The sequence below is a fragment of the Schistocerca gregaria genome, chromosome 7 (assembly GCF_023897955.1).
Source record: "Schistocerca gregaria isolate iqSchGreg1 chromosome 7, iqSchGreg1.2, whole genome shotgun sequence".
NCBI classification, from domain to species: Eukaryota; Metazoa; Arthropoda; class Insecta; order Orthoptera; family Acrididae; genus Schistocerca; species Schistocerca gregaria.
The window spans coordinates 537,522,035-537,549,800 of NC_064926.1; positions in this window are offsets into that span (position 1 = coordinate 537,522,035).

Here is a 27,766-nt window from a genome sequence, read left to right on the forward strand (position 1 = left end):
GCGGCGTATTAATGTAGATGTGCGATGTGTTCCGAAACACTTGTACGTGCACGAGTATTGTGCTCTTGCGGTAGAGGTGCTACGAATCACCATCTATTCTATTTTACAGAGCAGGCAAGGCTGCTAACCCCACGTTCTGTCAAGAGTCGTGAACGTCCAACCATTTAGCGCCTAGTGGTAGTTTCGCTGTCTTCCCATCTCTTTTCCTAGATGCTCACGACTGTGCTACGTGAATGTTCGACCAGATTCGCCGGTTTCGAGATACTCGTTCACAGGCTCTGCGTCGCTTGTCTCAATGGATTTCCCCTCTTGCAGCCTATAACATCATTAGGGTGATCCCCCACTCGTGTCTGCTTCGCTTGCATTCATTTGTTACCACAGCCTGTGATCGCAACGCCACCAGGGGGCATCCAACGTCGTGGCGGGCAGTGGTCATAATGATTTGGCTGATCAGTGTAATTTTCCGACTATGACTGCGAAAGTTCTTATTCCGTAATTTCAATTCCGACGTTGCGCCATTATCAAGCACGCAATACAAATTATCATTAAAACATAGCGAAGTAACAAAAATAGAATGAGCAACAGATTCGGAAATTATAAAATAGTTGTGTTTACAGAGAACTTGGCAATATTAGCCCGCTTAACAGTATGACGTTGCAGGCCTTTAAACTGGACGCATGCGCTGATTCTGTTGGAAAGTGTAGTAAAGCCATTGTATTCTCTCCTGAACCAAGCTGGCCAAGAATTGTTGTAGCTTGTCCTTGGTACCCAATTTATCCATATCACTGGAATACATACTGTAAGCATTATGTCATAGAAAATTTAAGTGCACTCTGATCGGCTTTGTTTTCCTTCCCTTTCGAAAAACCCTTTCTTAAACGGTGCCTACAGTAGAAGCTCCACACCCTCCCCAAATTTCATGTTTCTGTCGTGAGCGGTTCGGGCTGAGCGATGACGAGTCAGCCAGGACATTTCCTTTTATGTACAGAGAGAGGTCCAAAACTCCCCATGAGGAGTGGACTGGACGTGCTTCTCTGCACCGTCAAACCCAAACTCAGCAAAGCCTTGAAGCTCCCTAAAAGCGCTTCAGCTTTTACAGCGGAGGCAATGGCAGTTTTGGAAGCACTCAAGTCTGTACCAGTATACTCAACTCCATTCGTAAAGATGTTAATCGTGCTCCCTCCGCAATTTGCAAACCATCCACTGGCTCAACTTAAACATTCTGGTTGTACGTCCAGTCATCTTCTCCGCCGGTATGATAAATCCCCTCTCTTCAACCAATTTAATCGCGGCTGCCCTCAAGGACAGTTTCCGCACTCACCTTCCAAGGTCGCACTGCGACACACATATAACATCGCGCACTGCTTTAATCGGAGTGTGACTGTAGCTTATAATTTTCTTTACCCAGTCACTTGACCAGATTACTTCCTGCTATTGCTGAATTATCACTTCGTCTTGCCAAATGATATAGAACGATGAAGCAATTCTCAGTGCACCGCAATTGCTACCTTCAAGTCCTCCTCAGAAGAAAAGTAAGTATCCGCACTGAGAATAGACACTTATGAAAAATGGGACTTAACTTCTAAGGTCATCAGTCCCTCAGAACTTAGTACTACTTAAACCTAACTAACCTAAGGACATCACACACATCCATTCCCGAGGCAGGATTCATACCTGCGATCATAGCGGATGCGCAGTTCCAGACTGTAGCACCTAGAACTGCTCGGTCACCCCGGCCGGCCCAATAGACACTTATCACAAAACATGCTTCGTTTGCAGCACCCCTGCCCTTGGCGACACTTTCTCATTCACAGTGTAGCCTCGTTTAAAATTGACTTCGTTAAAATGTGTGCACTGTACTGAATTTGTAAATCATTTGATTGCTGGACTTGTTAGTTCGAAAATGGCGGAAATGTCAGGACTTCAGATGGCCAAAGCTTTGTGTCGAACCACTGACTCAAATAATAAAAATAATAATAATAATAATAATAATAATAATAATAATAATAATAATAATAATGTGTAGGCCCTACGGCATTGTAGTAGCCATTACATTTGCTGGCCGGTGTGGCCAAGCGGTTCTAGGTGTTTCAGTCTGGAACCGCGCGACCGCTACAGTCGCAGGTTTGAATCCTGCCTCGGGCATGGCTGTCTGTGCTGTCCTTAGATTACTTAGGTTTAAGTAGTTCTAAGTTCTAGGGGACTGATGACCTCAGATGTTAAATCCCATAGTACTCAGAGCCATTTGAACCATTACATTTTTCCTATTGTGTTGTCCTGTCAGTAGTTCATTTATTGTTGGAAAATGAGTAATGAAGCATTTTCTGGTCTGTCGCAAGAACTACGTACAACTCAGCGAAAGCATTGTCGTATTTAAGCATGTGTGATGTACACTGACGGAAAAAAATTGCAACACCAGAAATTAATAAACGTACAGTAATGAAATTTCAGAAATATCTGAGTACCATATTTAAGTGATTAACATTGCAATTCCACAGGTTAACGTAAGAGCGAGATAAGCCACTGAAAATATGAACTGCTGTACATTAATAACCGTTATAGTCACCACAATGTTGAATGCTAGCATACAACTGTGCATGCATTGTGTTGTACAGGTGTTGGATGTCAGTTCATGGGATTGAGTTACGTGCATGTTCCATTTGGCCGGTCAGAACAGGGACAGTTAATGGTATTTGAGGATGACACTGGAGTTATCATCATATGATGTCCCATATGTGCTCGACTGGAGAAGGATCTGGTGATCGCCGAGGCCAAGGCAACATGTCAACAACACTCTGTAGAGCGCAGGTTGGGTTACAAAAGCGGAATGTGTGTGTGAGATGTCCTGTTGGAAGACACTCCCTGAAATGCAGTAAATGTATGGCAGCACAACAGGTCGGATCACCAGACTGATGTACAGATTTGTAGTCAGACTTCGAGGGATAACCGCAAGAGTGATTTTCCTGCTGTCATACGAAATCGCATTCCAAACGATGAGTCCAGGTGTAGGTACAGTGTGTGTAGCACGCAGACAGCTCGGCTGCAGGCCATCAACTGGCCTCCGCTCCTTCTAATCAACACATGGCCATCAGTGGCACCGAGGCAGAACCAGTTTCCACAGGAAACACAACAGACTGTGACGCTACAATACGATAGCTGGAGGCAGTTAGCGCGAGCCATCTAGCGGCAAAAAGGTGACGCTAAGCGGTAGTATTAATATACAATAACGTCGAAAGAGGGCAGCAGGGAATGGAGACAGCCAGCGAGAGGCTTCTACCGCCTTAAGGGGGGTAGGAAGTCAAACGGGCCGACTTATAGCAGGAGAGGCACCACAGAATATTTTAATTTCCACTGTTTATACTTTTACAAATAAATTCATAAAAATTTATCAGTATGACCAAGAAGTATTCAGAATTCACAATGATAGCAGTGAATGTTGAACAACACAACAAAAGCAATTTGTTTTAAATGTGAAATTCGACCATTTTTCATCGAAGATTCTGCAACTTCTTTTACAGCCTCAATCAGTGAGCCATAATACTCTCAAACTTTGCTGGAGGGGGAGGAAGATTCATCACTACACAAAGTGTTCTTGCTGCCTTCTGTCCCCTACCAATACAGTGCAAGCCATATGCTACCCTCAAATTCACATCATAACCTTTGTTTGCGATTTTAGATGTCGTGCAAGACGCCCCAACGTTGCATTTGCTGCATATCACAGATAAGTTCGTAGCAAAGCCTTTCCTGGCCCTCTTATCTTCCACCAAAGAAACACACTGAACACCAAAGCAATGCTTGCACACAACATTGTCCAGTATTAATTGTGACAGTATGTTAACATCAACAATAATATTACATGAACCTTCGGATTCACAGTCTCCATTTCCATTAGCACTAAAAACAAGTTTCCTTCTAGAAACACTCGGTGGTGAATTGTTTACTGGCTCTGAGAGGTTGCAGTCTTGAGCCACTAGTGTAACATTTGTTGTAACACCCTTAACTGTGTATCTGTTGCCGTGGTGACGTTGTTTACGGTTGAAGCAACGAATTCTAGGCATCCTGTGCGATAATACGCCACAAACGAACACAAAACAACACAGCAAAATGAAAATTGTGTCGAATACCACAGCATCACACTGCACGCCTTTCAAAACATAGAGCAAACAAAACCAGCGATCAAAGCAATGCATGCCGACAGCAGCAGAGAAAGTATCGATATCGATAGTCTTTTGTTTTACGTATGACTATCTTCAGCACAAATATTACATTCGAATTTTACAGAGCGAAATACACTTAGGTATGACAGAAGAATGCTGTGCAGAGGGGCGTGGCACTGCACCTTCATACACTCAAGACCAAATTACGTACCTTATAACTCCTCAGATATATATATCTTACACATCAAATTATTCAGGAAGATGTGCGCTACAAAATAAGCATATTTTTGAAAATTCGATTTTTTTAAACTTTTGACGTCCTTACCCCACTCAAAAGAGAAACGGTACTGCTAGCCTTACCAGGGGACAGTACTCGCCCTTTGAAAATGTAAATAGTGTGTAAGGAAAATATATAATAAGTAAACGAGTAAAAATAATAAACTGCCAAATAACTTGACAAGACGCGAAATTCAAGAAATTGTTTGGTCGTGTAGGGATCCGGATGGTTAGCTATCAAACATCTCTCAAGTGGCACCCACTGGTCGTTTTGCGTCTACGCCGGTCTCTCTAGTCATATTTTGATGGTAGCATAAATGATCTCACAGCGATTTAGAGCTAAAGGAAACAGTTAGAGCTTTTATCATGCGTGCGACAAGTTTAAGTTTGTTGCAAATCTTCAGGGGAATTTTCCTTGCAGAATTAATACTTATGCCGCTGTAGCCAAAGTTGCTAGCAGGGCGGCTGGGGGGAGGGGGGGGGGGGGAGCAGAGAACTTTCCATATATCCGACAAAGTTCCCTCCTTAAGAGGAACTCTTGTTCTCGGGCGGGGCAGCGTCACACGCAAAACTTACGCTTGTTTCGGTCTGCCGTGAAACCCACAAAAGTATAAGCGGCGTCCCCAACCCTCCCCTCACCAGCAAGTTTGTCCCCTCTCTTCGTTCCTGGTGCTTGCCTAGCCTCCGCTGCGTTAGCTGGATAAATGAAACGCCCGCTCCCCCACCAGCTGAAGCAAGTTCAGCAAGAACGCCTTCAGTCCCGAGAAAGAACTGCAATATCCCTGTTTGTGTACTGACCCAGTGGCACTGTGGGACTGTAGGAGAGCGTCAAGTCTGACCTAAAAAAATATTTATAATTGCATCTCAGCATCGAGCATAACACTAGGGTGGGCTGAAAAGTAACGCCTCCGAATTTTTTTGTGGTGTTAACTCTTTTTAAATAAAGCTTAGGTTATTAACAGTCTGCACCTTTTTCTTTATGTCTACATACATATTTCTCAAATAATCACCATGGCAACGAACACACTATTGCCGACGAGAGACCATTTTGTTGACACAGATACTGTATGTAGAGCGCCTGACTTTCTTGGCGGAGGCGCAGCCTCTCCTCTGGTTGCACCGCTTCATCACTGTCAGAGTAAAGTCCTCGAAGATGTTTAAATTTTGGATAAGATGAAACTCGGATGGGGCCAAGTCGGGACTATGTGGAGGATGGTCGGTGACAGTGAAACCGAGGCGCCTGACTTTTGCAGATGTCGCAGCGCTCGTGTGTGGTCTGACATCGCCATGCTGAAGGAGGGGTGCTCCATGTGTAGACGAACTCATCGATTTCGAAACTCGATTACAGGACACTGTTTCTCACGCACTGACTTGAACTGAAGAACCAAAACATTATGACCACTTGTAAAGAAACTGGTTCTCTACTTTAAAAAAGCCCCTTTTAAGTAATAAAACACGACCTATGCAAGGAATCTGACTACCTCTGTTAGTCATGGACAAAAAAAAAGATTGGCGTAGTCTTCGTCAGAAAGTGCAGAATCTTATGTGGGGCCAATACGACGTCAGTTTGTAAGTAGGCTGTTTAGATTTTCTTATTGGTAACGCCCGTAGCGCTCTGTATGAAAAATCACTGGCAGTGCTGTGTGCAGTCTGTGGCTAGTTTGCATTGTTGTCTGCCATTGTAGTGTTGGGCTGTTGGCTGTTAACAGCGCGTAGCGTTGCGCAGTCGGAGGTGAGCCGCCAGCAGTGGTGGATATGGGGAGAGAGATGGCGGAGTTTTGAAATTTGTAAGAGTGGATGTCATGAACTGCTGTATACGTTATGACTTTTGAACACTATTGAGGTAAATACATTGTTTGTTCTCTATTAAAATCTTTCATTCGCTAACTATACCTATCAGTAGTTAGTGCCTTCGGTAGTTTGAATCTTTTATTTAGCTGGCAGTAGTGGCGCTCGCTGTATTGCAGTTGTCCGAGTAACGAAGATTTTTGGTGAGGTAAGTGATTTGTGAAAGGTATAGGTTAATGTTAGTCAGGGCCATTCTTTTGTAGGGATTATTTAAAGTCAGATTGCGTTGCGTTAAAAATATTGTGTGTCAGTTTAAGCAGAGTCCTGTATAATTTTTCTAAGGGGACGTTTCAAATTTTAATCTAAATTTGGTATGCCAATGTTTTTGTAAAAAAAATTATGTAATTCAGTACAATTATTATATAGATGCGATAAATCACTTTAACGGGGGCCAAATGAACAATTAAAGTCAATATAATTCCAGTAAAACTTCAAAAGTAATATATATATATATATATATATATATATATATATATATATATATATATATATATATATCACGCATCTGCTAGATGCCCACGAAATACGTAATTTTGTTTTGAAGCTGACAGCCAGTGAGAAAATAGGTGCAAAAATACTATTGGTCAGTTTTCAAGCAGTAATGGCGGACAGCATCAGCTGGTAATATACGTAATTTTATGGTAGCTTATTTCACTGCACAAAAAATAAAATATGTACTCCCTCCAAAAGAAGTTACACACAAACATTAAAATAAAATTATGATGAGCAGCAAAATGTCCGAGAAGAATTTTGAAATAGAATTATTAATTGAACTTTAATTTGGCGGGCTTTCAACACTGTCAACAAGACGAAATAATGGAAAGAATATTTATTGGAACTAAACAAAATTGAACCTTGATACTGTGACAATATTTTTAAAATTGATAATTTAACTACAATTGTCTTTGATTTTTAAATGGGAGAGAGCGTAATAATTTTCTTTTAATGTCTTAACTGTAGCTGCAGGCAGTGAGATGACGTCAGTGGTGGTTCGCGCGGACGATGTGTGAAGTTAATCTTGGTTCGTGGCGTGAAGATAATGATGGATCGTCCTGTTTCATTAATATTTCAGTTACGGCGGCGGTTCACGTCTCTACTGTAGTCGAATCAGATGGCAGCACTGGCGCGGTAATAATAGTTCCAGTGTGTGCGTTGTCGTTGCGCGAGCGACGTTTTATTATTAAAAGTTTATTAATCAAGCGGTGCGGGTAGGTAGGAATTATGCAATGTCTTTAGTATTTACGATATGTGGCCGGTTAATGCCAATACTTCGTACAGTTCTTTCACCGTGTTGACACAGGAAAACAGTCACATGTGTTTATCATTATAACAGTCCGTTAAACATCAGTTCAATTTACGTCGTCGTTTAAGAGAGTTTGGATGATATAATAAATGTTTCTTGATCAAATCACAGCACTGTTCTTTTACTTAACAGTTTGGTTTGTTCCACTTTCACGCAATTCTAACAGTTAATGTCTCCACACGTCAATGGTGTGTGGTTCACAGCTAATTGTCACAAGTTCACACAGTATGTAAAATCGTCACTGCAAACACACGATAGACTTTTCAGGTTTTACTGTTCACTTAATAATGTATGATCTCCTATTAACACAGGGGACGCACTGTAATTAATTGTTCCTCCGCGTATCACCGTCTTTCACGCCGAACTTTGCAACGTTTCTCCACCCGCGAACGGCCACGATATCCTCAACAACTCGCACGCTCTCTATCGATAGTCCTTCGCTCTCTCTCTCTGACACAGTACTTCTCCTAGCCTAACCAAAGATTTACAAAGCATATAAAACCGGAACATTCATATTCGTACAATATAAAATATTAAACAGTAGCAAAATGAATGAAGAAACAATGTTACGTATTAACAAATAAAGAATAGTTGAAATAAATGATACATGCGTACTGTGACAAGGTAATGCACAAAAGAAAAAAAAAATTATCGACTTACGGGGAAAGTACTGTCTTTACACAGTGTCCACCGCGTCGTGGGATACCACCTGGTGCCATTGCAGGCACTTGTCGCAGTAACAGAAGTATGTGAGGGGAACAGACACGGACGGGGGATCGGTGTAGCGAAGATGCGGAATGCAAATGGGGATATCTATTGAGAGAAGCGACCTTGATAAAGGACAGGGTATTATTACGCAGAGCCTGTGAATGAGTATCTCGAAAACGGCGAGGCTGGTCAAATGTTCACGTGCTGCTGTCGTGAGCATATACGGGAAGGGGTAGAAGGACAGTGAAACGACCAAAAGGCGCTAAATTGTTGGTCTTTCACGACTCTTCACAGAACTTATAGTTCGGAGACTTGTCTGTAGGTAGTAGGATAGATGGTGATCTGTTGCATCTCTGCCGCAAGATTACGTTGCTGGTGGACGCTCAAGTGTTTCGGAGTACAACATTCATCGTGCATTGTTGAACGTGGGTCCTCGCATCAGACCATCCCAACGCGTTCACATATTGACCCAACGACATAGTCAGTTACGACCGCAGTGGGCACGGAACGATCAGGATTCGACCGTTGATCAATGGAAACGTGTCGACTATTTGGGTGAATCACATTTTTGCTACACTAGGTTGATGGTCGTCTCCACAAACATCGTCATCGAACGGCGGCTGGAAACGGTCTGATAGGAGCAGTACTGTGCTATGGGAGATATTCTACTGCACTTGCATAGGAGTTGCGGTAGTAAACGAAGACAACTGCTGACAACTGCAAGCCACCTTGTAATGCAATTGTAAATATAATACTGCCATTAACCTGCATATTTTAAAATTTTTTTGTTCCGTAATAATTTTGAAAAATTAAGCAAATACTATAACGAGAGTAAGCTTTTGTTGCGAGTAGTTTATCTGTAAAATAAATCTATTAAAACGTATTTTGTAAATAATTATGTAATATTTCAAGTACAACTGTAATTAATTATGTCAATTTTGTATGTATATGCTGTCATGAAATTGTAGGTGGTTCATACTTAGGGTTTTTGTAAGCAGAAGTGTAAATTGAAAAGGTGTAGGGATTATAGGTAGAACGGAACTCCGTTCTGTGGTGGAATGGAAAAGGTGGTGAGGCGCGCGAGTGAGAATTGGCGCGCAAGTGGCTGACAGTCGGTAGCAGCCCTGCAAGTGGTGAGCACGCATAACGTTGGTCAAGCACTAGAGGCCCCGGATTTACCTGCAACACTGGGTTTTGGCCTCGGACGTGTTCTACATGATTGGCACAGTACGGCAATAAATTAATAGCTCAGAAATTTGCAATTTTATCGTCGCCATCAAGAGGAGGACAGAGCTAAGTACATCAAGAGCCGTACCTGCGCAATGTTACTACGCCACCGCCTCACGCCACCTTCGACGTCAGAAACAGCCAAAGTACTTTATTTAGAAGTGAATCACAGTATGAACCATCCATCTTCAATCAGTGGAATATAAGTGTTAAATCTACCTATGTGTTTAACCGTAATTTTCCTATTTCATTTACCTCAGTAGGGTCCTTACCTAAACGGATTTATTCCGAGCATCCTGATGTTTATTGAAGCTTCAATAATAGTAAATTACTGGCAATAGTACTAATTTGGTAGTAAATTCTGAAAATCATTATTAAATACTAAATTCTGTATGTATCAGTTTAAGGGCCAGCGCTTTGCAGGACCATGAGGATAAATTTTCAATAGCATTTCTGAAAATAAAGTAACGCAATTGTTTAACTGCAACGATCTTAACAGTAATTTTTCGTGTTGCTTCTCCATGTCAAAGAAAGCCAGACAAATATTGGTGTTAGTAAAACGTTAAATAACTGTCCTAAAAAAATGAAATTTAGTCGTGTTAAATAATAGTTTTGGTCATATGAATGATAGCTATAAGTTTAATATTTTTTTGTATCCTTGTTGAAACATATGAGTGTCTTCTTTAAATAATTACTGAAGTATAGTGATAAATTCCATAAGTAACAGAAAGTGGGATTAATAGTACTTACTGCCAAGTGACCGTAGTAAATGGAAATTAAGTGGTTGAGTTTAAATTACGTAGCAAGTGAAAGTAGTTATTTATTCAGTGTCGAAAATTGACTTCATCTTTTTGTGTAGACACTGTGTCCGATTTGGGCTGGCGGCCGTTTTATTAAGCGAAACAGTTTATTGTTATAACAGGCTTTGTCTGATAAAAGGCTTCCAAAAGTAATTGTTCTCACTGCATTTTTTCGGAGAAAAATAGTTCGATACTTTACCATTAGGTTGACCAGCGTTAAAATCTCTCTCCGAGAGTCGATGGTTTGGAGTGTTAGTACTACGTAATTTTGAGGTGGTGTTCCTGCCGCTACTTACTACACAGTTCTGACATTTCGAATCGCGGAAAATTCGACCTTGGATTACTTTTGTTCTCGCAAGCTTGCTTGAGAAAAGTGCCTGAACAGAATCAGTGTGTTGACGAATTAATTATCTCCTTCAAGGGACGCAGTAGTCTTCGACAAAATATAAAAAAACAAGCCAACCAGATAGGGATTCAAAATGTGGGCTAGAGCTGCTTCCTCAGGATATTTGTATGATTTTGACGTTTACCAAGGTGCAGCTTCTAAGGTAACAAAGCATGTACCTGGAAAAGATCTTAGTTACAATGTTGTGATGAAGCTAACGGTAGCATTTGAAGACAACCCTCTATTTAGGGCTTATGTAGACAATTTCTTCCAATCGTATCATGTTGCTGAGAGACTACTGAAGAGGGGTATTTATTATACAGCCACAATAAGAGCTGGAAGATTCAAGCAATGTACTCTACCCGACGAAAAGCAGATGAAAGCGCAAGGACGCGGTACTATAGCTTCACACGTTGACACAACGGGCAAGTTCATCGTTCTGAAATGGTATGATAACAAATGTGTTACACTGTTATCTTCTCTAACAGGTGTAGAGCCAAAGGATATGGCAAAAAGATGGGATAGGACTAAGAAAGAACGTATTCTTGTCCCAAGACCGTCCATTGTTCAAATGTACAATTGTAATATGGGAGGAGCAGATCTTCATGATATGTTGAAATCGCTATACAAATATTCCATAAAATCCAGAAGATGGTATTTGTATATTTTCTGGCACACAATAGCTGTTGTCAATAGCTGGCTGAAATACAGAGAAGGCTGCAAGGCCCTGTCTGGAAAACATGTTTGCCTCAGACTGTTTCAAGCTTTCCTTGGAAGTGCATTGATACCTACTGTAGAACGAAAATTCAAGAGAGGACGTCCAAGTACTGACGATTGTCCAAAAAATTCAAGAAACGTGCTGCTACAGTGACTCCAGAGCTAGAACTCCTAAAGGACGAAATTGACCACTTTCCTCAGTGGAATAACACAAGAGGAAGCTGCAAAATTTGCAAGAAAAGGAGCCTGCCTGTTGTGGCCGAGCGGTTCTAGACGCTTCAGTCCGGAACCGCCCTGCTGCTGCGGTCGCAGGTTCTAAACCTGCCTCGGGCATGGATGTGTGTGATGTCCTTAGGTTAGTTACGTTTAAGTAGTTCTACTTCTAGGGGACTGATGACCTCAGTGCTCAGAGCCATTTGAACAATTTTGCAAGAAAGAGAATATTTTTGTTCAGTGCCAAAAGTGCAAAGTTTTTCTGTGCTTCACCAAAGACAGAAACTGCTTCAGAAGATTCCACTACTAAAAGAAGTGTATGTAAATACTTTTATTGTTACATTATTATGTTAGCTTTTGTAATAAACCGATTCAGAACGCAAAACTGTAATTATACCATTATCTTACCCATGCCGATACCGTTATCTTGAATCCCAATGTTAGATATGTGTAAAGCATTGTAAAATAGGACTCAAAATGAAAAAAAGCTAAAAGTTGTACATTTGTCCTCCAGCATATTGGTAACTGTAAATAGTACTCTGCTAAGAACTTCCTAAAATTAATATTAATTGTTGTGGGTCCTAGAAGGTTAAAACAGTATAGGTCAGAATATCATAGCTCTCATCACTTAAATAATGTCCACGTCTGATATGTAGAGCATGTCATGAATTCCAGATTAACACACAGTACTTTTAAAGGTAAACATGCCAATGAGATGCGTAAACAGATCCGTATACCTCTGATCTTCTCTTTAGAACTGCTCTGTTTACACATATTATTAGTACGTTTACCTTTATAAGACCTGTGTGTTGTACTGGAATTCATGACATACTCTACATATGAGACGTGGTCATTTTTAAGTAATGACAGATGTGATGTTGTGGTCTAAACTGTTTTAACCCTAAACGGTTACGATAGTCTTTGACTGACATAGGTCAATATTTGGCTTTTAAATTAAAAAAAAAAAGCAGCTGATGTAAACGTAGGCTTCCGCGACAATTGTCACAGTCAACAAAATTTTTCTGTGTTTGCGACTGCATTGTCAATAAAATGAAAGATGTTCTTCGCACAACGTAAGGTGCAGTTGACAAACTGCATGCTGCTGGAGTTCACGAAATCAGGAGCGAATGTGGATTAGTGCGTGTAGGCGAGAGGGAGCCAGCCATCAGCACGTGCAATGATACCTGAACACCAAAGATATATCCTACTAAGACAACACACCAAGTGGTCGCAGAACACCAGGATGAGTGCGGCATACAGATTGATTTTGGTGAAGCTCAAGTACTGAGCAATCAGCCTCTTATTTTCCGGAGGAAGATTAGAAAGGCAATAGAAGTCAACAAGCGACCCTCCAATATGAACAGAGAAGACGAGTACCGACTTCCGACGTCTTGGCTGCCAGCAGTAACGGACTGGCAGCTCACGTGAAGCAATACACAGAGGCGCGCGGAAGACCGCAGCGGCCGCAGGTACACAAGAGTACTGGGGAGCCTCAGCCGGCGCAGGAAAGCAGGAAGACAACGCCACGTCACGTCACAACTGCCGCCTGGTTTAAAAAAAGAAAATGGCTCTGAGCACTATGGGACTTGACATCGGAGGTCATCAGTTCCCTAGATCTTAGAACTACTTAAACCTATGGACATCACACATATCCATGCCCGAGGCAGGATTGGAACCAACGGCCGTAGCGGTTGCGTGGTTACAGACTGAAGCGCCTAGAACCGCTCGGGCAGACTGGACGGCGCCTGGTTTTCCATTCGCCGATTTCCACCAGTCACAAGCAGTAATGCAAACACCAATCAAAACGTTGGGTTTCCGCCAATGAAAAGAAATAACAATAACACCAACAAAGAACTTCTAAAATCCCTCCCCTTCATCCTTAACAGCCAATCAGAATTGGATAACAGCCACGTCTGCAGGTACATGGGATAGGCAGAATAATGTGAGCAGTGATGGTTATGTCTGACGGTCAGACAACGCAGATAAGGCACACGTCGCGCTGGACTGTGCATGTTCAGTACGTACAAGGCATCAGTGTAGGTTGTTTACGAGTATTTGCATTCTGAGGCCGATGTCGACGTACTACGAAAGACCTAACAGAGTTCCGAACAGGGCAGATTGTGGAGGTCCTGTTAGATGAAGCATCAGAAACCAAGACACTCAACTTACTGAAAGTTTCAAGAGCGATTGTTTGAAGAGTCATGACAGCCTACACAAAATATGGGAGACATGATCGTAATAGTGGGCGCAAGTCAAAACTAAATGACACAGATCGTCGTACGCTAACACAATTTGTGTCAAAACAGCACAAAACTACGCCGGCTTAAGTGACTGCAGAGCTCAATATCCATCTTGGAGACCATCTATCTATTGGCACTGTCCATTGAGAACTCCAGAAAGTGAATATTCAACGACGAGCTGTTATACCGAAACCATTAGTGACGACAACAAACGCAGAGAAGCTTAAAACATGGTGTCAGGAGCATAAACCCTGGACGGCTAATCAGTAGAAACACATCATATGGTTCGATGACTCAACGTTTTCGTTATTTCCAAAATTGGGCCGGGTTTACGTCTGGAGAACGCGAAAGAAGGCTACAATCCCGACTGCTTGATTCCAACTGCTAATCATCGAGGTCAAGTGTGATGGTAAGGGCAGCCACGTCATGGTATCATTACTCTCAAAGACCGTGTCACAGGCAACGACTACGTGAACATTTTAGGTGATTAAGTTCACCCCATGATTCAAATGTTGTTCCCCAAAAGTGATGCCGCATTTCAGGACGATAACGCAGCCAGTCACACAGCCAGGACAGTACAATCGTGGTATGAGGAGCATGCAAATGAACTGCAGCGTCTTCCCTGGCCAGCACAGTCCGTGGGCTTCAACAATATCGAACCCTCGTGGGCGGTATTGGAGAGCAGATTCCGGAGCAGATTGCCGCCTCCCTCGTCACTACAGGAGTTAGCAGAGGTTCTGATCGAAGAGTGCCATAACGTTCCACTGGAGACCATACAATACGCCAGTATTCCAAGAAGAATCACAGCTGTATTACGGGCAAATGGCGGTCCAACCCATTATTAATAAACGATTCCCAAGTAAGTACAGGAGTTCACATTATTTTGTCTACCCCTATATATAAGAACCTCCCCCCATGAACCATGGACCTTGCCGTTGGTGGGGAGGCTTGCGTGCCTCAGCGATACAGATGGCCGTACCGTAGGTGCAACCACAACGGAGGGGTATCTGTTGAGAGGCCAGACAAACGTGTGGTTCCTGAAGAGGGGCAGCAGCCTTTTCAGTAGTTGCAGGGGCAGCAGTCTGGATGATTGACTGATCTGGCCTTGCAACATTAACCAAAACGGCTTTGCTGTGCTGGTACTGCGAACGGCTGAAAGCAAGGGGAAACTACAGCCGTAATTTTTCCCGAGGACATGCAGCTTTACTGTATGATTAAATGATGATGGCATCCTCTTGGGTAAAATATTCCGGAGGTAAAATAGTCCCCCATTCGGATCTCCGGGCGGGGACTACTCAGGAGATGTCGTTATCAGGAGAAAGAAAACTGGCGTTCTACGGATCGGAGCGTGGAATGTCAGATCCATTAATCGGGCAGGTAGGTTAGAAAATTTAAAAAGGGAAATGGATAGGTTAAAGTTAGATATAGTGGGAATTAGTGAAGTTCGGTGGCAGGAGGAACAAGACTTCTGGTCAGGTGACTACAGGGTTATAAACACAAAATCAAATAGGGGTAATGCAGGAGTAGGTTTAATAATGAATAGGAAAATAGGAATGCAGGTAAGCTACTACAAACAGCATAGTGAACGCATTATTGTGGCCAAGATAGATACGAAGCCCACACCTACTACAGTAGTACAAGTTTATATGCCAACTAGCTCTGCAGATGATGAAGAAATTGAAGAAATGTACGATGAAATAAAAGAAATTATTCAGATAGTGAAGGGAGACGAAAATTTAATAGTAATGGGTGACTGGAATTCGAGTGTAGGAAAAGGGAGAGAAGGAAACATAGTAGGTGAATATGGATTGGGGCTAAGAAATGAAAGAGGAAGCCGCCTGGTAGAATTTTGCACAGAGCACAACTTAATCATAGCTAACACTTGGTTTAAGAATCACGAAAGAAGGTTGTATACGTGGAAGAACCCTGGAGATACTAAAAGGTATCAGATAGATTATATAATGGTAAGACAGAGATTTAGGAACCAGGTTTTAAATTGTAAGACATTTCCAGGGGCAGATGTGGACTCTGACGACAATCTATTGGTTATGACCTGTTGATTAAAACTGAAGAAACTGCAAAAATGTGGGAAATTAAGGAGATGGGATCTGGATAAACTGAAAGAACCAGAGGTTGTACAGAGTTTCACAGAGAGCATAAGGGAACAATTGACAGGAATAGGGGAAAGAAATACAGTAGAAGAAGAATGGGTAGCTCTGAGGGATGTAGTAGTGAAGGCAGCAGAGGATAAAGTAGGTACAAAGACGAGGGCTGCTAGAAATCCTTGGGTAAGAGAAGAAATATTGAATTTAATTGATGAAAGGAGAAAATATAAAAATGGAGTAAATGAAGCAGGCGAAAAGGAATACAAACGTCTCAAAAATGAGATCGACAGGAAGTGCAAAATGGCTAAGCAGGGATGGCTAGAGGACAAATGTAAGGATGTAGAAGCTTATCTCACTAGGGGTAAGATAGATACAGCCTACAGGAAAATTAAAGAGACCTTTGGAGAGAAGAGAACCACGTGTATGAATATCAAGAGCTCAGATGGCAGCCCAGTTCTAAGCAAAGAAGGGAAGGCAGAAAGGTGGAAGGAGTATATAGAAGGTTTATACAAGGGCGATGTACTTGAGGACAATATTATGGAAATAGAAGAGGATGTAGATGAAGACGAAATGGGAGATACGATACTGCGTGAAGAGTTTGACAGAGCACTGAAAGACCTGAGTCGAAACAAGGCCCCCGGAGTAGACAACATTCCATTAGAACTACTGACGGCCTTGGGAGAGCCAGTAATGACAAAACTCTACCAGCTGGTGAGCAAGATGTATGAGACAGGCGAAATACCCTCAGACTTCAAGAAGAATATAATAATTCCAATCCCAAAGAAAGCAGGTGCTGACAGATGTGAAAATTACCGAACTATCAGTTTAATAAGCCACGACTGCAAAATACTAACGCGAATTCTTTACAGACGAATGGAAAAACTGGTAGATGCAGACCTCGGGGAAGACCAATTTGGATTCCATAGAAATATTTGGAACACGTGAGTTAATAATGACCCTACGACTTATCTTAGAAGAAAGATTAAGAAAAGGCAAACCTACGTTTCTAGCATTTGTAGACTTAGAGAAAGCTTTTGACAATGTTGACTGGAATACTCTTTTTCAAATTCTAAAGGTGGCAGGGGTAAAATACAGGGAGCGAAAGGCTATTTATAATTTGTACAGAAACCAGATGGCAGTAATAAGAGTCGAGGGGCATGAAAGGGAAGCAGTGGTTGGGAAAGGAGTGAGACAGGGTTGTAGCCTCTCCCCGATGTTATTCAATCTGTATATTGAGCAAGCAGTAAAGGAAACAAAAGAAAAATTTGGAGTAGGTATTAAAATTCATGGAGACGAAGTAAAAACTTTGAGGTTCGCCGATGACATTGTAATTCTGTCAGAGACGGCAAAGGACTTGGAAGAGCAGTTGAACGGAATGGACAGTGTCTTGAAAGGAGGATATAAGATGAACATTAACAAAAGCAAAACGAGGATAATGGAATGTAGTCAAATTAAATCGGGTGATGCTGAGGGAATTAGATTAGGAAATGAGACACTTAAAGTAGTAAAGGAGTTTTGCTATTTAGGAAGTAAAATAACTGATGATGGTCGAAGTAGAGAGGATATAAAATGTAGACTGGCAATGGCAAGGAAAGCGTTTCTGAAGAAGAGAAATTTGTTAACATCGAATATAGATTTATGTATCAGGAAGTCCTTTCTGAAAGTATTTGTTTGGAGTGAAGCCATGTATGGAAGTGAAACATGGACGATAACTAGTTTGGACAAGAAGAGAATAGAAGCTTTCGAAATGTGGTGCTACAGAAGAATACTGAAGATAAGGTGGATAGATCACGTAACTAATGAGGAGGTATTGAATAGGATTGGGGAGAAGAGAAGTTTGTGGCACAACTTGACTAGAAGAAGGGATCGGTTGGTAGGACATGTTTTGAGGCATCAAGGGATCACAAATTTAGCATTGGAGGGCAGTGTGGAGGGTAAAAATCGTAGAGGGAGACCGAGAGATGAGTACACTAAGCAGATTCAGAAGGATGTAGGTTGCAGTAGGTACTGGGAGATGAAGCAGCTTGCACAGGATAGAGTAGCATGGAGAGCTGCATCAAACCAGTCTCAGGACTGAAGACAACAACAACAACAACATATATAAGAAACAAATGAACCGTGGTACTACTCAATTCTTTAGAAAATCAAAATTACAATCTCACCACAGTTATTTAAAGAAAATAGGAAGCTCAGTATCACTGGTGATGGAAAAGCTGGTGATTTTTTTAAAATTTTAATTTGACTCAAAACAGTCTTTATTATAACTTCAATTCGGACATTTGCTCTCTTACTGATGCAATACACAAATTTTCACTTTAATTGAATTACATTGTAAGGCTGTTGCTTTAATTTGCTCTGAAAGCGGTGCTGATGTTCAAGACCATCACCGTGGGTTAGAAGCTGTGAGCTATCTGAGGAAGTTAACCTTGCATTACTGCGCAACTGTTTCACCAGGTATCCAGTCTAGCTACCAAATTCCCAACCAGACTAACATCAATTATAATCTTTTAGTACTCATCTTACGACAACCGGTGATATATATATAAAGACAATTTAAATAAAAAGAAATAAATCAGTTTATCTTTGGAAATTTCTTTTAACATTGATCATTGAAATGTCATGATTCATAACTAAACTGGTGCCTTATTTAGGATTGTGAAAATGTGAGTTTGTAATCTTACGGAGTACTTCAAATATGGAGCCAAGATTGCGAGACTGCATACAACACTGCATTCATAAAATAACACACGAAGAACGTTGAAACATATGCAAGAGGAAATTAACCACAACCAACCGATTCAATTTTCACCCAAAGAAGTTACGTTCGTAGCGCAATCCTGTCCATCATGGAATTACCACACACTGGTATACTAAATTCATACTATCTCTCTGTGAAATCTTCCCGAAAAGAATAGCTGAGGGCTACTTTGTTGCTTACACCACATGCTTCACGTGGTCAACTTGGTTTACACAAAGAGTGTAACTCCACAATAACTCTGATAATTAAAATAAATTACATCGAAATGCAATTTACAAAAGAAAAACCTCGCACTGGTTACTATCGTCTTACCATTAACCTGATGGGTCAAACAATTGTATAAGCACGTGGTACTGGTCTCACAAAGTACATCCCACGTGAATTGAACATAAAGAAAAGTTGCTATATTGAGAAATATTGTCAAGACGAGACGTTATAATCTCACGCACATTCGCATTTAAGATTGATGATCTTAGTTAGAGTTACTGATCATCACGTGGTTCCACTTTACTCACAAAGTAGTGGCAAAGCAACTACTGGAAGATATTCTGAACTTCACACTCGAAATACACTGCGTTGCATGGTAAAATAACATTAGATATTTTAAAGCTAAACCTGAAATAAAGGTGATTAAATTTTCAGTTAGGCTGAACTTAAGAAATCCATTGTCCTACGGACTTAGCAGACACGCGCTTAGCCGGAGATCTTACCACTTGAGACGCTCGCCGCGGACAGACTCACCTGCGCTCCTACCGAGCGTGCTTCCCAAATACAAACGGAAGTGACCAGAGAGGCAGCTCCCTATACCAACATGACACGGGACGGACAGGACCATACTAAGGATAGAAACCTCTTTGCTTTTAGAAAGCGTAGCTACCTGTTCCGACGTTGGTCCTACTGTTCTCTAGCAGACAGGCTTGTCTGCTACCATCCAGCATGCAACTAGAAATACATTTGCTCATTCATCCTCTCACACAGAAGGGAAGGGGGATGACAGTATCTTATCATATACAGTATATAAAAGAAAGCGGATGTAGGTTCCGTATGAGAGTGTGTGACATGAATTACATATAAACTGTGTTTTAAAGTGTAGTAGTGCGACAGATCGTTCTTGTTTATGTGTAAAAGTAACACGTTTCACTGCTCAGTCTCCTCCCAGATAGTCAGAAACACCATAGTAAATTTAGAAGAGAAATTTATGCTGTAAATGACAACAGATTTAAGAAATTAACATGAAAGGAATCCAACAGAGGCCTTTCAACATAAACACGAATAAGGATCATATTTTGCATCCGCAACCAAACACATAGATTAGTAGGCACGGTGAATAATCAATCATAAAGAATCGTTTTGTTTAACCATATATCAAAAGTCTAGTAACACTATACACTTCCAACCCAAAGTTACACAGCCACAAAATAGAACAACTTCGTTAAAAAAAAAACAAGATCTTAAAGCTTAATAAAACTGAACTGCCGACATAAGGTCCACGGTGAAACATGCTTATACAAAAATGCAAAGTGGGCCAAAACTGGCACACAGGAAAAATAACAAGTTGCACATTCATTAAAGATACACAAATGACTAACAAGCGTTGAACCAGTAAAATAACTTACAGAAACGCTAATAATAACAAAGTGGCCTCACTTAACTTTAGAGAACCACGATAAGGCCCACGGCAGTATTTGGAGGCAATAACGCTACGGCCGGCAGGGAATAAGAGAGTTAACTCCCCACGGCTTGTGCTCAGGCTCACAAGCAGGCGGTATATATTTATATATAGTCCGACTGGCCTCACAATGAGCAGTCTTCACAAGAATCCATAACTGCACCGACGCCAGGAAACGAGCAGGCTTAACAAATGGCCTGCAGCAAAAATAGATTGCAATGAAAACGAGTCAAATCACAGCCACACTGGAATATATAATAACCATCCCCCAAATTGTTATGGAGCAATACTCTAACAGTACCCGTCTCCCAGTAAACTAGCACGAAACTTGGAGATCACTTGCAGTTGCCTTAATGCACTTTCAACATTAAATAAATATACCAAATCCTACCGTGACAAATGATTAAACCATTAACCCTAGGGCTGCCGGGAGCGTGCACAACGGCAACCAGTCCCCAAGCGCTCAATATGTCCTAAAACAAGTTAAAACTTGCATGAAAACCACTTAAAACACACACTCCAGAAATGAGGAACATCAGCCTCCTTAAAATAGCCACTGTGGAACCAAGTTGAGAAAAATCTCCGGCAGCTACGCATGCCACAATAAGTTTCAACAATCTTCTTAGTTAAACAAAGAATAGCTTGGAGCTTGCAAATTACGAGCTCGGAAGCTGTTCAGCGTGAGATGACGAACCCACCACAATTTTGCACGTCAAGGCGCCCAGTGATCGGCATGGTACATCCGGCGCGACAAAAGACAGAGATGGCGAGCGCGGCGAGGCCCGTGCACCACGGTTAAGCCGTCGGCACACGGAGCGTGCATCCGAACGTTGAGCGTTGAGCGTGCCGAGATTCTGACGTCAGAGCGTGGAACAGCACGTTCGGGAGTCTTTGCGACCATGCAGAGGAATATCTAGCATGTCAGATGTTCCGAGCTTCAGTCTGAGCGTTAACCAATGAGATGGCACAACGCCACCTACGTGACACGCACGCCGGCTCCCTTCAGTACAGAGTTGTGAGGCGCCATATTGGCATTCATTTCAAGCCTATATGTACAGGGTGTTTCAAAAATGACCGGTATATTGGAAACGGCAATAAAAACTAAACGAGCAGCGATAGAAATACACCGTTTGTTGCAATATGCTTGGGACAACAGTACATTTTCAGGCGGACAAACTTTCGAAATTACAGTAGTTACAATTTTCAACAACAGATGGCGCTGCAAGTGATGTGAAAGATATAGAAGACAACGCAGTCTGTGGGTGCGCCATTCTGTACGTCGTCTTTCTGCTGTAAGCGTGTGCTGTTCACTACGTGCAAGTGTACTGTGGACAACATGGTTTATTCCTTAGAACAGAGGCTTTTTCTGGTGTTGGAATTCCACCGCCTACAACACAGTGTTGTTGCAACAAGACGAAGTTTTCAACGGAGGTTTAATGTAACCAAAGGACCGAAAAGCGATACAATAAAGGATCTGTTTGAAAAATTTCAACGGACTGGGAACGTGACGGATGAACGTGCTGGAAAGGTAGGGCGACCGCGTACGGCAACCACAGAGAGCAACGCGCAGCTAGTGCAGCAGGTGATCCAACAGCGGCCTCGGGTTTCCGTTCGCCATGTTGCAGCTGTGGTCCAAATGACGCCAACGTCCACGTATCGTCTCATGCGCCAGAGTTTACACCTCTATCCATACAAAATTCAAACGCGGCAACCCCTCAGCGCCGCTACCATTCCTGCACGAGAGACATTCGCTAACGATATAGTGCACAGGATTGATGACGGCGATATCCATGTGGGCGGCATTTGGTTTACTGACGAAGCTTATTTTTACCTGGACGGCTTCGTCAATAAACAGAACTGGCGCATATGGAGAACCGAAAAGCCCCATGTTGCAGTCCCATCGTCCCTGCATCCTCAAAAAGTACTGGTCTGGGCCGCCATTTCTTCCAAAGGAATCATTGGCCCATTTTTCAGATCCGAAACGATTACTGCATCACGCTATCTGGACATTCTTCGTGAATTTGTGGCGGTACAAACTGCCTTAGACGACACTGCGAACACCTCGTGGTTTATGCAAGATGGTGCCCGGCCACATCGCATGGCCGACCTCTTTAATTTCCTGAATGAATATTTCGATGATCGTGTGGTTGCTTTGGGCCATCCGAAACATACAGGAGGCGGCGTGGATTGGCCTCCCTATTCGCCAGACATGAACCCCTGTGACTTCTTTCTGTGGGGACACTTGAAAGACCAGGTGTATCGCCAGAATCCAGAAACAATTGAACAGCTGAAGCAGTACATCTCATCTGCATGTGAAGCCATTCCGCCAGACACGTTGTCAAAGATTTCAAGTAATTTCATTCAGAGACTACGCCATATTATTGCTACGCATGGTGGATATGTGGAAAATATCGTACTATAGTGTTTCCCAGACCGCAGCGCCATCTGTTGTTGACAATTGTAACTACTGTAATTTCGAAAGTTTGTCTGCCTGAAAATGTACTGTTGTCAAAAGCATATTGCAACAAACGGTGTATTTCTATCGCTGCTTGTTTAGTTTGTATTGCCGTTTCAAATATACCGGTCATTTTTGAAACACCCTGTATATATGCCGTTTCTGAGCACCAGCAAATTGAGAATCACTAGAAAACGCGTTGCTGACTGTGTGATTCGCTCCAATAAAATACTGAGAAACATCATGTTAGTGGCAAAAGAATTATTGTAACTTGTGTATTATGAGAGTAGGTTATTTGAAGGCAGCGACACACTGAAGACCCACCAAAAAAGCATTGTTCTTGGTAGAATTTGTTATAATTAAATTTTAATTAGTAACATATCTATGATTAAGGTTTTTAGCAAGGGGTAACATAATACTGTTAGAGGCAAGGGCTGTGTTGTTGGTGTAGCGTAACGAGTAGCGTCACAATCTTGTGTTGAGCTGTATGGTGGAGTGGTGGTTCCTAATTTTTTTCCCTAACATTCGCGTTTTTATTAGGTTCTGATACTTTATTATTAGTTTAATATAAGTATATACTATAATATTTGATGTTATGTAAATATACCCCCCATGAACCATGGACATTGCCGTTGGTGGGGAGGCTTGCGTGCCTCAGCGATACAGATAGCCGTACCGTAGGTGCAACCACAACGGAGGGGTATCTGTTGAGAGGCCAGACAAACGTGTGGTTCCTGAAGAGGGGCAGCAGCCTTTTCAGTAGTTGCAGGGGCAACAGTCTGGATGATTGACTGATTTGGCCTTGTAACACTAACCAAAACGGCCTTGCTGTGCTAGTACTGCGAACGGCTGAAAGCAAGGGGAAACTACGGCCGTAATCTTTCCCGAGGGCATGCAGCTTTACTGTATGATTAAATGATGATGGCGTCCTCTTGGGTAAAATATTCCGGAGGTAAAATAGTCCCCCATTCGGATCTCCGGGCGGGGGCTACACAAGAGGATGTCGTTATCAGGAGAAAGAAAACTGGCGTTCTACGGATCGGAGCTTGGAATGTCAGATCCCTTAATCGGGCAGGTAGGTTAGAAAATTTAAAAAGGGAAATGGATAGGTTAAAGTTAGATATAGTGGGAATTAGTGAAGTTCGGTGGCAGGAGGAACAAGACTTCTGGTCAGGTGACTACAGGATTATAAACACAAAATCAAATAGGGGTAATGCCTGAGTAGCTTTAATATTGAATAGGAAAATAGGAATGCGGGTAAGCTACTACAAACAGCATAGTGAACTCATTATTGTGGCCAAGATAGATACGAAGCCCACGTCTACTACAGTAGTACAAGTTTATATGCCAACTAGCTCTGCAGATGACGAAGAAATTGAAGAAATGTATGATCAAATAAAAGAAATTATTCAGATAGTGAAGGGTGACGAAAATTTAATAGTCATGGGTGACTAGAATTCAGTAGTAGGAAAAGGGAGAGAAGGAAACGTAGTAGGTGAATATGGACTGGGGCAAAGAAATGAAAGAGGAAGCCGCCTGGTAGAATTTTGCACAGAGCACAACTTAATATAGGTAACACTTGGTTCAAGAATCATAAAAGAAGGCTGTATACATGGAAGAAGCCTGGAGATACTGACAAGTTTCAGATAGATTATATAATGGTACGACAGAGATTTAGGAACCATGTTTTAAATTGTAAGACATTTCCAGGGGCAGATGTGGACTCTGACCACAATCTGTTGGTTATGACCTGTAGATTAAAACTGAAGAAACTGCAAAAAGGTGGGAATTTAAGAAGATGAGACATGGATAAACTAAAAGAACCAGAGGTTGTACGGAGTTTCAAGGAGAGCATAAGGGAGCAATTGACAGGAATGGGGGAAAGAAATACAATAGAAGAAAAATGGGTAGCTTTGAGGGATGAAGTAGTGAAGGCAGCAGAGGATCAAGTAGGTAAAAAGATGAGGGCTAGTAGAAATCCTTGGATAACAGAAGAAATATTGAATTTAATTGATGAAAGGAGAAAATATAAAAATGCAGTAAATGAAGCAGGCAAAAAGGAATACAAACGTCTCAAAAATGACATCGACAGGAAGTGCAAAATGGCTAAGCAGGGATGGATAGAGGACAAATGTAAGGATGTAAAGGCTTATCTCACTAGGGGTAAGATAGATACAGCCTACAGGAAAATTAGAGAGACCTTTGGAGAAAAGAGTGCCACTTGTATGACTATCAAGAGCTCAGATGGAAACCCAGTTCTAAGCAAAGAGGGGAAAGCAGAAAGGTGGAAGGAGTATATAGAGGGTCTATACAAGGGCGATGTACTTAAGGACAATATTATGGAAATGGAAGAGGATGTAGATGAAGATAAAATGGGAGATACGATACTGCGTGAAGAGTTTGACAGAGCACTGAAAGACCTGAGTTGAAACAAGGCCCCTGGAATAGACAACATTCCATTGGAACTACTGACGGCCTTGGGAGAGCCAGTCCTGACAAAACTCTACCATCTGGTGAGCAAGATGTATAAGACAGGCGAAATACCGTCAGACTTCAAGAAGAATATAATAATTCCAATCCCAAAGAAAGCAGGTGTTGACAGATGTGAAAATTACCGAACTATCAGTTTAATAAGTCACAGCTGCAAAACACTAACTCGAGTTCTTTACAGACGAATGGAAAAACTAGTAGAAGCTGACCTCGGGGAAGATCAGTTTTGATTCCGTAGAAATGTTGGAACACGTGAGGCAATACTGACCCTACGACTTATCTTAGAAGCTAGATTAAGGAAGGGCAAACCTACGTTTCTAGCATTTGTAGACTCAGAGAAAGCTTTTGACAATGTTGACTGGAATACTCTCTTTCAAATTCTGAATGTGGCAGGGGTAAAACACAAGGAGCGAAAGGCTATTTACAATTTGTACAGAAACCAAATGGCAGTTATAAGAGTCGAGGGACATGAAAGGGAAGCAGTGGTTGGGAAGGGAGTGAGACAGGGCTGTAGTCTATCCCCGATGTTATTCAATCTGTATATTGAGCAAGCAGTGAAGGAAACAAAAGAAAAATTCTGAGTAGGTATTAAAGTCCATGGAGAAGAAATAAAAACTTTGAGGTTCGCCGATGACATCGTAATTCTGTCAGAGACGGCAAAGGACTTGGAAGAGCAGTTGAATGGAATGGACAGTGTCTTGAGAGGAGTATATAAGATGAATATCAACAAAAGCAAAACGAGGATAATGGAATGTAGTCGAATTAAGTCGGGTGATGCTGAGGGAATTAGATTAGGAAGTGAGACACTTAAAGTAGTAAAGGAGTTTTGCTATTTGGGGAGCAAAGTAACTGATGATGGTCGAAGTAGAGAGGATATAAAATGTAGACTGGCTATGGCAAGGAAAGCGTTTCTGAAGAAGAGAAGTTTGTTAACATCGAGTATAGATTTAAGTGTCAGGAAGTTATTTCTGAAAGTATTTGTATGGTGTGTAGCCATGTATGGAAGTGAATCATGGACGATAAATAGTTTGGACAAGTAGAGAATAGCAGCTTTCGAAATGTGGTGCTACAGAAGAATGCTGAAGATTAGATGGGTAGATCACATAACTAATAAGGAAGTATTGAATAGGATTGTGGAGAAGAGAAGTTTGTGGCACAACTTGTCTAGAAGAAGGGATCGGTTGGTAGGACATGTTCTGAAGCATCAAGGGATCACCAATTTAGTATTGGAGGGCAGCGTGGAGGGTAAAAATCGTAGAGGGAGACCAAGAGATGACTACACTAAGCAGATTCAGAAGGATGTAGGTTGCAGTAGGTACTGGGAGATGAAGCAGCTTGCACAGGATAGAGTAGCATGGAGAGCTGCATCAAACCAGTTTCAGGACTGAACACCACAACAACATGTAAATATAAGTTCACCTTTTTTGAAGGGTGACTGTTCGATTGGCTTAATCTACAGGACAGTTTGCGCTACTTGTATAAAGATATTTTGCTCCTTTTTCTTTTACGTTCCGTAATTCACATGTTGCAAAGATTCTGCTACTGGGTAGGAACAGTGATCAAGTAAGACTGACGTTGGGGTTTTACTAAAATGTGGGAATGATGAAATAGTGTTCATCTTATGCGGAGAAGTATTCCAAATTTGTACCGCACTGTTTGTAATGGAACTTTTATAAACCTGTGTCCTTATTGATCGGATATGGTACTTTCATTTTCGTGGAAGATGGAAGAAATGTGCTTTTTTATAGAGCTAACGTGGGAGTTTTACGCGCGCCCGTTGAGTAAACAGTATGCTTTACGAACTAGAAACATCCCTCAACTGCGCTGCGATCAAGTTGGGGCCCACGTACCGTATGCACAAGTCGCATCATTCCTGAGCGTTCAGCAGCACGTTGACTTCGGTACGCTCAACGTTATCGTTCGACAGCACAGTCCGTGTGCCGACGGCTTTAGGGACGCCGGCTTGTTTTCAACACAAGTTGGCTCGATGAATGTCGACCGGTGACACTTCCGCCACACGTTCACCTGGAAAACCCGCCAGGGGGAGCAGTCAAAGATAGCGAGACAGCCGAATATCGATATCAGGAGAAGCAAGTAGAACACCCTAGCGTCAGCCACAACGGCTGAACAAAGTTTTCTCCATCAGCAGTAAACAAAATACCCTGAAATACCTTGCAACAGTGACCGAAACGTCGGTAGTTTTACAAATTGACAATGCGGTCACAAACCCAAAAATTTTTTATCAAGTAAGCTTCTGATGGTCAAATATGTGTAAGGTGGCAACGGCCTTGCACCTTACATGAGTCCATTTAACGTGACACTTTAGGTTTTGTTGGAGTTATACTCTAAATTATGGTGTAGGAAATCTATGTGGAAACGCATCGGGACGCGTGAATTCCGCGATTTTGTAATTAT